Source organism: Phragmites australis, chromosome 5 (assembly GCF_958298935.1).
Source record: "Phragmites australis chromosome 5, lpPhrAust1.1, whole genome shotgun sequence".
NCBI classification, from domain to species: Eukaryota; Viridiplantae; Streptophyta; class Magnoliopsida; order Poales; family Poaceae; genus Phragmites; species Phragmites australis.
The window spans coordinates 19,123,141-19,135,473 of record NC_084925.1 but is presented as its reverse complement, the minus strand read 5'-3'; positions in this window follow the sequence as shown (position 1 = coordinate 19,135,473).

The window sequence follows — 12,333 nt, the reverse complement described above, 5'->3', positions numbered from 1 at the left end:
ATACTTAGCAACAATTCTACCATGACTATTTTTCCTAAGCACACATGATGCATCAAAAGTAGATTCAGGTGCATGAATATGGTTTTGGATACTTTTGGCTTTGACAAAGTTGATGTATCCTTTCTTTTGTACCAAAGTTTCAACTTTCTTTCCCTTGAGAGGATAGTATTCAAGTCCTTCATGGTTGAAGTTGCTTCTTTGATAACCAAGATACTCCTTGAGGGCCTTACTACCCATGTGACACTTTAAAAGGCCATTGTGAAGGAGTCCCATAAGCTTCACATTTTGTCTTGCTAATGCTTGTATAGATTTAGAGTTAGTAACACAAGCATCAATATCAATATCTTTGCATCTAAAACCATCAACATTGTTTGAGACACTAGTAGAACAAGATGCATCATTAGAGATAGAGGTGATATAATTGACAATTTCAAACTCAACTTCAAGGGCTTTATGAAGTCTATTTAAGCAATCAAATTTCTCTTGAAGTATTTCATTTGAATTCTCAAGACTAGCATTTGAAGCTTTGGCGAACTCAAGCATTTTAGCCAATTTTTCATTTTTTCTCCCTTCTTTTTAGCAAGGTCCTTTTCGAGTTTAAGGTTTCTCTCTTTTTCAAAGATGAGCAATTCTTCTTGCTTCTCGAGAGTTTCCTCTTGACCTTCTATTGTCTCAAGCAATTCACACATGCTATGTAAAGATATTTTACTCAAATCATCTAGCAAGTCATCATCATTATCACTACTACTACCATGCTCACTAGTAACATCAATATTATGCAATTTGGTATTAGATGATACTTTATGCCCTTTTTCCATAAGACAAATGGGTGCCTCATTGTCGCTTGAGTAATCAAATAGTAACTTGGTCGGTGGAGTGCTTGCAAAAGCAATAGTTGCAACACCTTCATCCTCATCGGAGTCAGTGTCGGAGTCGTTGGAATCCCTCTCTTGACCAATGTGAGCTTGACCTTTGTAGTTCTTCTTGTGATACTTGCTCTTGTCTTTCTTGTGGTACTTCTCTTTCTTCTCATTATCTTTTTTTCCTTCTTGTTTGGACAATCAGCTATGAAGTGACCCGGTTCACCACATTCATAGCATCTTCTCAATGAATGTCTTCCCTTAGACTTGCAGAAAGGTTTTCTTCTACCATCCTTGTTGTAACCACTCTTCTTGAGAAGCTTGTTGAATCTTCTAAGAAAGAGTGCTATGTCATCCTTTCCTTGGTGGTCTTCACTTGTGCTTGATTCAACTTTTTTTTTTTTGCTTTCAAGGCGAGATCTTGTTTCTTTGAGCTTGAGTCTTAGTTCGTGAGATCATAAACTTCCTTGGACTCTTGTTGCATCAACTAATGCGCTAGGATTCTTCCAAGTACATCATGAGGTGTGAGATCATTGAAGTCTTGTCGCTCCCAGATGAGTGTCACCAAACATTTCTCGGAGTGATAGCCCAGAGCATCCTCTTAATGATGAAGTTGTCGGTCATCTCCTTGCACCCAAGCCTCTTGATCTCATTCACAATGAGACTTAGGTGATTGTACATCTGACTCGATGTCTCATCATTGCCCATGATAAATGATCCAACGTGCTCTTCAATAGCTCGATCTTGGACTTTTGGATGCTTGAAGTGCCTTCATGAACATCACGGAGTGTGTCCCAAATTTCTTTTGCACTCTCAAGACCTTCTACCCGATTGAACTCATCTCCACTCAATGAGCTAAATATTTGTCCGTCCCAAATTCATAATCGCATGATTAAGTATAATTATACATCATTAGCATCATGATTAGTTTTGAGGCAATTTATTTTGGAACACTAGTGCAATTCGTTTAAAGTCAATCGGGCGAGAGAAAGAATTTCGGGTGAGAAAAGAATGGAATTTACAGTTAAAATGGACGCTTTTCTTTCACACGTGGGACCCATCTAGCTGGTCAGCCCCACAACCTCACTCCCTCACCTGCTCGCTCACTCTCCCCATGCTCTTTCTCTCACTCCCGTGCTCATGACTGACCACAAGAGCAAGGAGCTCTCTCCCTCCTTCCCTCTCAAGCTCCCTCTCTCCTTCTCTCCCAAAATCCCACCTCAAGAGAAGGAATTGAGGTATGCATGTGGTACTCATGCGATCATGAGCTCATGAGCTACCCATCCATCCAATTCATTTTTGTTTTCCCGAAGGATTCGAGCTAGTTTTGATGTCTTTTGGTGTTCTTAGTTGAAGTACAAGGAGCACCAACATTCTTCCTCTTTTCAAGCTTTTCCTCCTTCAATCGATGATCCCCAAGCTCGGCAAAGTATCTTGGTTGAGTATCCTAGGTTCCCATGGCATAGATGCACGTTTTTGTTGGATAAATCCTGAGTTTGAAGCTTCGGTTGCAAAGTTCTTGAGTTCTTGAGCTTTGGAGCTAAAATGAGGATTTGTGTGAGATTTGAGTTAGGAATCGTGTTGCTAGGATGATGAGTGAGTTCTAGACTCTAGAAACTCTCTCAAACATGTTTCCCTTTGGTTTGGAGAAGCTCGCAAATCAAATCGGCCAAGATTTCTCCTTTGAAGTAGCCTCTCTGGATAACCCAGATAATCCAGATTGACCTGAATACTTCGAGTAAACTTGGAGAAACCCCATTGAATTGTCCTCGGAAACTATGTTGACTTAGGGTGCAATTCGAGTCTAGAACCCTTTGTATAGTGTATATCCATGTTTTGGTGGAATAGATTTAGCATGCGAGTTGAACCGTCCAGGGAAAACACTTTAGAACTCAACTCGGCCAGAACCTGGATAGTCCAGATCAAGCTGGAGTGTTCGACCCAATCCGGAGTATTCGAACTCACCCGAAGGCTCCAGGTTATTTAAAAAATGGCTAACCGAGAGCCCTCACCTGGAGGTTATGGAACCCTAATACTCCGAGTTCAGCTCTGAGTCTCTGGCCTCCTGTTACTTCTTTAGCATTGTTTAGATTGCAAGTTTCGTTATTCCTCTGTATGTCTTACACCTTTAGCTTGTTGCTATGCATATTATAGCATACATTGTGCATTTCATTCATGCTCATCATTGCACCCGCTCTTTTTTAGTGAACGAAGAACCGAAGCATGTCGTGACCGTGGTTGAAGGCGACACCAGTCTGCTGGAGTTTTGCGAGCGTTGCGTGGGTAGCATAAGGCAAACACCTGAGCAGCAAGGCAAGCATATTAGCATATTTCTCCTATTAATTTGGATAATATACGTCATATGTGATAAATTACGCATTATGTATATTATGCATGAGTACGAGTCAATTTCGGGTTTATGATAGGTAGAACCTATATTGATGCATTAATTCTCCTATCTTGCATAATTGTTGATCCATATTATTGTAGCTTAGGTTCAATATGATGTTGTCTAAATTAAAATGTTATTCATGATGCTTAGCAAGTGCTTAGGTCCTTGGTAGAAGTCAAGCGGTGAATATTTCATCGTTTGCGAGCATAGGCTTTAATTACTTGCACAATGATCATAATGATGGGTTGATGGTGTCGATTGGATGAGTGGGGTGGATGAGGCAAAATGTGAGCGGTGTTAGAGGTGTTTATCCTGCCCGAATGTGGAGTTCCCCTAGGTGGGTCGGGAGAGGGACCCGAACACTGTAGATTGCTTGTATCGTTTAAGCACCGATCGTTGTTGCAGTTGGCTTTAGCACTTTCCTTTCTTACTGCATGTCGTATATGGGAACGATATGCCGTTTACCTTTGTAGCTGTGGCTTTTTGGCATGCGGGTCGATGGTGTCGGGTATGAGGCCGGTTGGGGTATCTAGTTTCCTACGGGAGTAGTTCTGGATGACCCCCGCACATATCGGCGCATGATCAAATGGCCGGGGCTTATTGAAAAACGTTGACATGAGTCCTTGTATGGACCTGTGTGGTCATACAAGTTGTATAGTCCTCAAGTCATGTAGGTAAAGGAGTACCCCTGCAGGGTGTAAGAACATTTTGAAATGTCGTGGTCTGAGTCATGATAATGCTTTTGTCCATTTGTAGTAGTTGTAGAGTTACAAAAGTTGTTTAGTGCGGTTGAGATGGTTCGTTATAGATGTTACTACTATGTTTCCTGTTACATTATGTTCAGTTGATATTTATGGGCTAGTTTGTTACTTTGGTCAAGTATAGATGCTCACACATATTTTTGTCAAATTTTCTTCACATATGAATTTACTTAAACATGTGGCCGTATTCTTACTAACATCCTAATGCATAATCCTTGGAGTTGGGCTATTTATAAGTGTCTATTATGGATTAAGTCTTGCGAGTACCTTCTTACTCAGCTGCTCTACAGGTTTTGCAGGTGAGGAGGAGTTAGTTTTTGGCTACTTCATGCTCGCCGATGCATGAGAATGAGTAGTGCATCCTACTCTTGGAGGTCGCATGTTCAGGGTGAAGCCTAAGGCATATGGCATCACCCATCTTTGGTTGTATTTAGCTTTTGTTTCCGCTACGTAGTTTCTTTTGTTGGTTAGAAGTTGAGCAGTTTAGTCTCTTCACAGCTCTCTTTTGCTGTAAACTGTATTAACTTGGTGCATGCTTAAGAACTTATAATATAATGTTAATTACTCGCTCTTTCTTAAGTTTTGTTATGATGTTCTATGTTCGAAAGATATGTGTTCCAATCTTGGGCACAAAACACGTGCTAAGACTATCGGAGTGGTATTCTAATTAATTGTTGAAGTCGTGATTAAAAAAATTATCGACTTAATGATTAATTAGAATATTGTTTGGGCGTTTCTCACAGCATAGTATCAGAGCTTGGTTTAATGAAGTAGCCTAAAAATGGTTAGAGTGTTATTTAGTGTGTCAAACCCACTAAGCAAACTACCAAAGTTTCTTTTATGCCTCCTCATGATTAGTATGTATGAACTTGATATACTATGCCCCTAAGTGTAACATATTCTTGAGTGATGCACTTGAATTGTTTGTTTATGCATTGTGTGCTTTTCTCGTTGTGATGCATTTGTTGATCATGTTGCAATGATGCATCCCGATAGTGGCAAATATCGGGGGCTCAACCGGTGCGAGGTGGGGGCTTGGTGTGTTCCGTACGACGATGGTGCGGAAAGTGAATACAATAGCGATAATGTATGAACATCCACTATACGATGGTAGATATGGTCATCTACTCATGTGGCGTTTACATTAGGTGCCCCATAAGGCGAATGTACAGGAAGTGAATACGTGGGCAACAACATATGAAACATCACTTGTGTTGTGAGTTACACAAGCACCATTCGTGCAAATACGTATTCTCTTCGTGCGGAAGGTGATGTATGTGTTTGTGATGATTGTTTGGGGAGAGATGCATTCGGGAAAGAAAAGTGAAGATAAGGATCAAGCATACTTTCATGTTCCATTGTTTATTTCGCACCATACCTTTGAACATGCATTTTCCTTGATATATGATGCCTTAGTGCGCATCACTTGTTTGAACCCGACATAGCAAAGATAGCATTGATCCATGTCGGAATTTGATTTTTTTTGCCTCTCTTTTATCTTATCGCTACAATAGGATGAGGACCCATCAAAGTCTCGTAGATCGTCCTGAGGGTTCCAATGAGAATAACCCTGTGCTGCCCCCACCGCCAAGCATGGCGGATGTGTTGATGTAGATAGACCAAAACTGCCAAGCTCAAACTGCTCTTCTCGAGGCCCTCATGAGCAACACAGCCCCTCATGGAGGAGGTGGGGCCGGGCACCAAAATGACTTCATGGATTTCCTCTGAACTTAGCTGCCCACCTTCACGCGGGCTAAGGATCCTCTAGATGTCGACCACTGGCTCTGTACTATAGAGCAGAAGCTTGCTCTCCTCAGGTGCGAAGACCACGAGAAGATGCTCTTCGCCGCCCATCAGCTTCAAGGTGCGGCGAGCGTGTGGCAGTCCAACTATCTAGTCATGCACCTCGCCAATCATCGGGTGTCTTAGGCGGAGTTCCGGTAGGCATTTCGTGATTTCCATATTCCTAAGGGCCTTCTGGAGATCAAGAGGTGGGAGTTTATACAAGCAAAAAGGTAGATTGGTGATGGAGTATGTGCAGGTGTTCAATCACCTTGCATAGTATGCTCAGGATGAGGTTAACACTGATGAGCGAAAGTAATACCACTTTGTGAATGGCCTCAACTCCTAGATGCAATACCAGTTATCGGCGCATCAAATTCACTGAGTTCAATAAGCTAGTGAGCACCTATCTTGCGGTGGAGTTCAAGTTGAAGAACCACCAGGAGGAGAAAAAGCGCAAGAGAGTCCTGTCGCCCTCCATGGGCGGGGGTTCTCAACGCATGCAGATGGAAAGTCAGCCTCATCCATCTCACATGTCGGCCTCGACTGCTCCATGGCCAATGTGGATGGTGCACCACCCATCATTCTCTGCTCCTCAAGGACACCCTCCAAGACCAGCTGGTTCTCAAGTGAGTGTGACGGGTGGCCCCAACGGCTCGTGTTATAACTGTGGGCACGTCAGGCACTTCGCATGTGATTGCCCTTACCTAAAGCCAGGAGCCATGGTGACTACTCCAAAGCCACCACCCGCTCAACCCACTCCACAATCCTCCTAGGCTACACACGTCCCAAGCATGCCCAAGTGCGCCACACCACCGCCGAGAGTGCTCAAGAGAACAACAACGTGATCGTTGGTACGCTATTTGTGAATTTCCACATCGCAGTTGTTCTTTCGATTCGGGGGCATCTCACTGTTTCATCAGGGATAGTTATGTTTTGAGTCATAAGTTGGCTATCAAGACCTTGCCTTCTGCCTATATCATTGATGGACCCAGAACTATGTTAAGGACCTACCGAGTTGTTCTGAAGGCCAAGGTTCTTATTGCGGGAGTTCAGTTTCCTGCAAACCTGATTCTCCTTGACACTAAAGGAGTAGATGTTATATTAGGGATGAATTGACTAACCAAATATGGTGCTCGACTTGATTATGCCAAGAGAGTCATTTCTCTCAAAGGTCCCAAGGGCGATCGAGTTTCTCTTCGCCTTGGAGAGGGTGGCCTACACTTGTGTGCTCTTAAAGTGGTCACAGCCACCGATCTAAAGGTGATATCCGCTATAGGAAATCATAAAGATGATTGTATCACACGTCTATGTTAATGTGCTTCTGAATAATGTGTTATTCAAAGAATGACTATCATTTACTTTTATTGGCAAGTGTGTGACTTGTTCATGAAACTCTTTATTTATATCATGATGTTATTCTTAGTCAATCCCTGGTCGCGTATCATTGTGATGATGCATAAGAACATCACATGTATTGATTGATGATCACGTTTCATGGATCATATGTATAGAGATACCAAGTCAATAATATGGACATTTATGTTAGAGAACATGATGTTGGACAGACCCACCTTAAGATACTGATGGGATTGTTATTTATGATATATCATCAGTTGTTATCTCAAATGGTGTACCTGCAGGATCCTTAGACCTGAGATCGTCATTGGTTTCCAGAATGTGTAGTGGTATACTTTGAGGCTGTCAAACGCTATTCCGTAACTGGTAGTCATAAAGGTAGTTTTCGGGTTTGTCATGAAACATGTCATGGGGTGTGAGCGATCAAGATAGAATTTGCCCCTCCTTGATAATGAGAGAGATATCTCTGGGCCCCTCAAGTTAGTTGGATTGAGAAAGTACATGGCCATGCCAATATGATTAAGAGTTAATCATGATGAATCCACTACTTGATCGAGTAAATGGTTGAGCTATCACAAAGGGTGAGACGTATCTCGCCTTGAGCTTGACTGGTATCGTGAGGCGAAGGGATCGGTTCATGTGTATATCAAGGTTCAACCAATATGATCTTTTATGTATACTCGGGAGTCAATTTGTCCTGCTAGGGATCGATATTGATTTTGGTTTGGAAAGGGTTTCTGAGTTGTAGACATTTGTACATGAACCTAACGGGTCACACTCTTAATGTGTTGGAACAAAACATATGAATTGGATTCGTATATGGGTTTTGATTGGATTGTGATCCATGAGAAGTTAGAGTCCCATGGGAGCCCATTGGCGAGCTCTATATAAGGAGAGGCGTGGGTAGGGCATGCTGAGGTAGAGCCACTCTAAAACCCTAGCCGCAACCTTTCACACGATCTCCCAAAACCCTAGCCGCGTGTGCGGTGCTAGCACATCGGCGCTCGGCGTTTCTGCCCAATACGTGTGGATACCATAGAGGCGCTGTTGCTATTGTGGCACTGATCTTCTTGGTGAGTTGAACACGGCATGTTTGGGACTGGTCACCAACCATGATGAGTTGGTTGAGGAGCACGACCACCTGCTCGGAGTTGGTCGAGGAGTATGACCACCTGCGCGGGGCTGGTCGCGGATCTGATTGAGAAGCTGCTCGAGGAGTTTGATGTGCACAATGTTGGATCGGTCTACTCCAACTCTTCTTCAGCTGCAGTGCGCGTCAAGAGGTAACGATCTATGATCTCCTACTAGCATGATTTCCTGGGTGAATACGGTAGAAAAATTTTATTTTAGGCTAGCGTAGCCTGCCCATTCCCAACAGGATCTCCTGGATATTCCAGTCGTCTATGAATTTTCTGATGTCTTCCCAGAACAATTGCTAGGAATGCCACCTAACCAAACTGTGGAGTTCTCCATTGAGCTATTGCTTGGTACAACCCTGATTTCAAGGAGGTCCTATTGGATGCCGCTGAATGAGTTAGCGGAATTGAAGAAGCAAATTCAGGAATTGCTTGCAAAGGGTTTCATTTGTCCGAGCTCCTCACCTTGGGGATACCTGACACTCTTTATCAAGAAGAATGATGGTACTCTGCGGATGTGTGTTGATTACCATCCGTTGAATGTCGTTACAATCAAGAAAAAGTATCCACTCCCTCAGATTGATATCATGTTCGATTAATTGACTGGTGCTCGGGTTTTCTCTAAGATTGACTTGAGGCTGGGTTACCACCAAATCATGATCCGACCGGAGAATATTCCAAAGACAGCTTTCTCTACCCACTATGGGGTTTATGAGTTCATTGTGATGTCTTTCGGTTTGACAAATGCACCAGCATTCTTCATGTATTTGATGAGCACAATCTTCATGGAGGAACTCAACAAGTTTGCCGTGGTGTTCATCAATGATATTCTCATCTACTCCAAGACTGAAGAAGAACATTATAAGCATCTCCTTGTTGTTCTTGGCCGCCTTCGAGATCACCACCTCTATGCCAAGTTTAGCAAATGTGAGTGTTGGCTCAAATAGGTCACCTTTCTAGGTCATGTCTTGTCAGAAAATGGGGTTGCAGTTGACCTAAGCAAGGTGCAAGATGTGCTCAGTTGGGTGCAGCCCAGAAGTGTCACTGACATCCGGAGTTTTCTTAGACTTGCGGGATATTACCACTGGATCATTGAGAATTTCTCTAAGATTGCTAAGCCCATGATCGAATTGTTGAAGAAGAATGTCATGTTCGAATGGTCCGAGGAGTGTGAAGTGGCTTTCCAGACTTTGAAGTCTCGTCTCACCATAGCGCTCGTTCTAGCACAACCGAAAGTTCATAAGAGCTTCGATGTCTATTGCGATGCCTCTCGCTTTGGACTCAGTTGTGTTCTCATTCAAGAAGGATGCGTGGTTGCCTACGCTTCACGCAAATTGAATCCACATGAGGAAAATTATCCCAGTCATGATCTAAAGCTTGCAGCAGTTGTGCATGCTCTGAAGATTTGGTGTCATTACCTATTGGGTAACCCTTGCCGTATTTACACGGATCACAAGAGCCTCAAATACATTTTCACTCAAGATGATCTAAACATGAGATAGTGAAGATGGCTCAAGCTGATCAAAGATTACGAGCTGAAAGTCCATTATCATCCCGGCAAGGCAAACATTGTCGCCGATGCACTGAGTCTAAGGGCATGATGCAATTGTATCTCACTCCAGCCTAGATTCACCACACTTTGTGATGATTTCAGGAGGTTTGGGCTCAAGATGGTTTTGGAGGGATTTCTTGCCAACTTAGAGATCAAATCCTCCCCCTTTGACCAAATTAAGGACGCTCAGAAGACAAACAAGGACATGGAGAAGATCTGTGATAAGATCAAGGAGGGGCAAGCCAAATGTTTTGCCCTAGACGATGAAGGTGTCTTATGGTTTGAGAAAAGGCTAGTGGTCACCAAAATTCCAGAGTTAAGGAAGAAGATTCTAGATGAAGCTCATGATTCTCTATTGTCCATCCATCCTAGGAGTACTAAAATGTACTAGGACGTTAAGTCCAGATTCTGGTGGACCAGCATGAAGCAAGAAATCACTCGATATGTTGCCGAGTGTGATGTCTACCGAAGGGTGAAGGCCGAGTACCTTAAGCCAGCTAGTACACTTCAATCTTTGCTTATTCGCTCTTAGAAGTGGGAGGAGATCGGTATGGACTTCATTACCGGATTGCCTAAAACATCCCACATGTACAACTTGATTTGGGTCATTGTGGACCGGTTGACCAAGTTAGCTCATTTCTTACCCGTCAAGACCACATACTCAGTAAAGCAATAGGCGGAATTGTATCTCACTCGGATTGTTTGCCTTCATGGAATTCCAAAGAAGATTGTCTTCGATCGAGGCACTCAGTTTACTTCTCATTTCTGGAGGAGCCTTCATGAAGCCATGGGAACCGAGCTCTTCCACAACACCGCATATCATCCCCAAACTGATAGTCAAACTGAGAGAGTAAATCAAATCCTCAAAGACATGTTACAGGCTTGTGTTCTCACGTTTGGAAAAAAGTGGGGGATCCACTTGCCATTTGAAGAATTCTCCTACAACAACAGTTATCAGTCGAGCATTAAGATGTCACCATTTGAAGTCTATATAGAAGAAGATGTTGAACGCCATTGAATTGGTCCGAGCCCGATGAAAGAGCGTTTCTAGGCCCGAATTTGGTCAAAGAGGTAGAAGAGAGTGTCCTAACCATTAATCGGCATCTCCTCACAACTCAGTCTCGTTAAAAAAAGCTATGATGATTGTTGTCAGCGTAAGCTGGATTTCAAAATTTGAGATTTTGACTATCTTAAGGTCTCTCCTCTCAAAGGAATGCAACGCTTTCAGATGAAAGGAAAGTTAGCGCCCTGTTATTGGTCCTTTCTAGATTGTTGGCTGGTGTGGTGAGGTGTCTTATCAGCTGGAGTTACCTCCATCCCTTTCCACCGTACACGATGTCTTCCACGTCTCACAATTGAAGAAGTGCCTTTGAGTCCCAACCAAGGTCATTGACGTAGTAGCCCAAGAATTTCAGCTAGATCTTTCTTATTACGAGCATCCAATTCGCATTCTTGATGAAGCCGAACGGAAGACGTGGCGCAAGTCTATTAAGTTCCTCAAGGTTCAATGGAGTAATCACTCCTAAGATAAAGCCATGTGGGAACATGAAGATTGGCTCCGTGTCGATTATCCTGAATTCTTCACTAAGTGGTGAGTGTTGCAGTAGTTTCATTTTCTATTAGCATGCTCACAGCGTGGGTTTTCTCACAGCATGGTTCCTAAATTCAGCGTACTCTCCCCAACTCGTACTGAATCTCAGGGTGAGATTCTTTTAAGGGGGGAGGTTTGTCACGTCCCAAATTCATAATTTCATAATTAAGTTTAATTATGCATCATTAGCGTCATGATTAGTTTTGAGGCAATTTATTTTAGAATGCTAGTGCAATTCATTTAAAGTCAATCGGGCGAGAGAAAGAATTTTAGGAGAGAAAAGAATAAAATTTGCAGTTAAAATGGACCCTTTTCTTTTACACGTGGGACCCACCTAGCTGGTTGGCCCCACCACCTCACTCCCTCACCTTCTCCCTCACTCTCCCCGTGCTCTCTGTCTCTCACTCCGGTGCTCCCCACTGACCACAAGAGCAAGGAGCTCTCTCTCTCTCCCTCCCTCCCTCTCAAGCTCCCTCTCTCCTTCTCCCCAAAAATCCCACATCAAGAGAAGGAATCGAGATATGCATGTGGTACTCACACGATTACGAGCTCATGAGCTACCCATTCATTTTATTTTTGTTTTCCCAAAGGATTCGAGCCGGTTTTGATGTCTTTTGGTGTTCTTGGTTAAAGCAGAAGGAGCACCGACGTTCTTCCTCTTTCCAAGCTTTTCCTCCATCAACCTACGATTCCCAAGCTTGGCAAAGCATCTTTGGTGAGTATCCTAAGCTTCCATGGCATAGATGCACTTTTTGGTTGGATTAATCCTGAGTTTGAAACTTCGGTTGCAAAGTTCTTGAGTTCTTGAGCTTTGGAGCTAAAATGAGGATTTAGGTGAGATTTGATTTAGGAATCATGTTGCTAGATGATGAGTGAGTTCTAGACTCTATAAACTCTCTC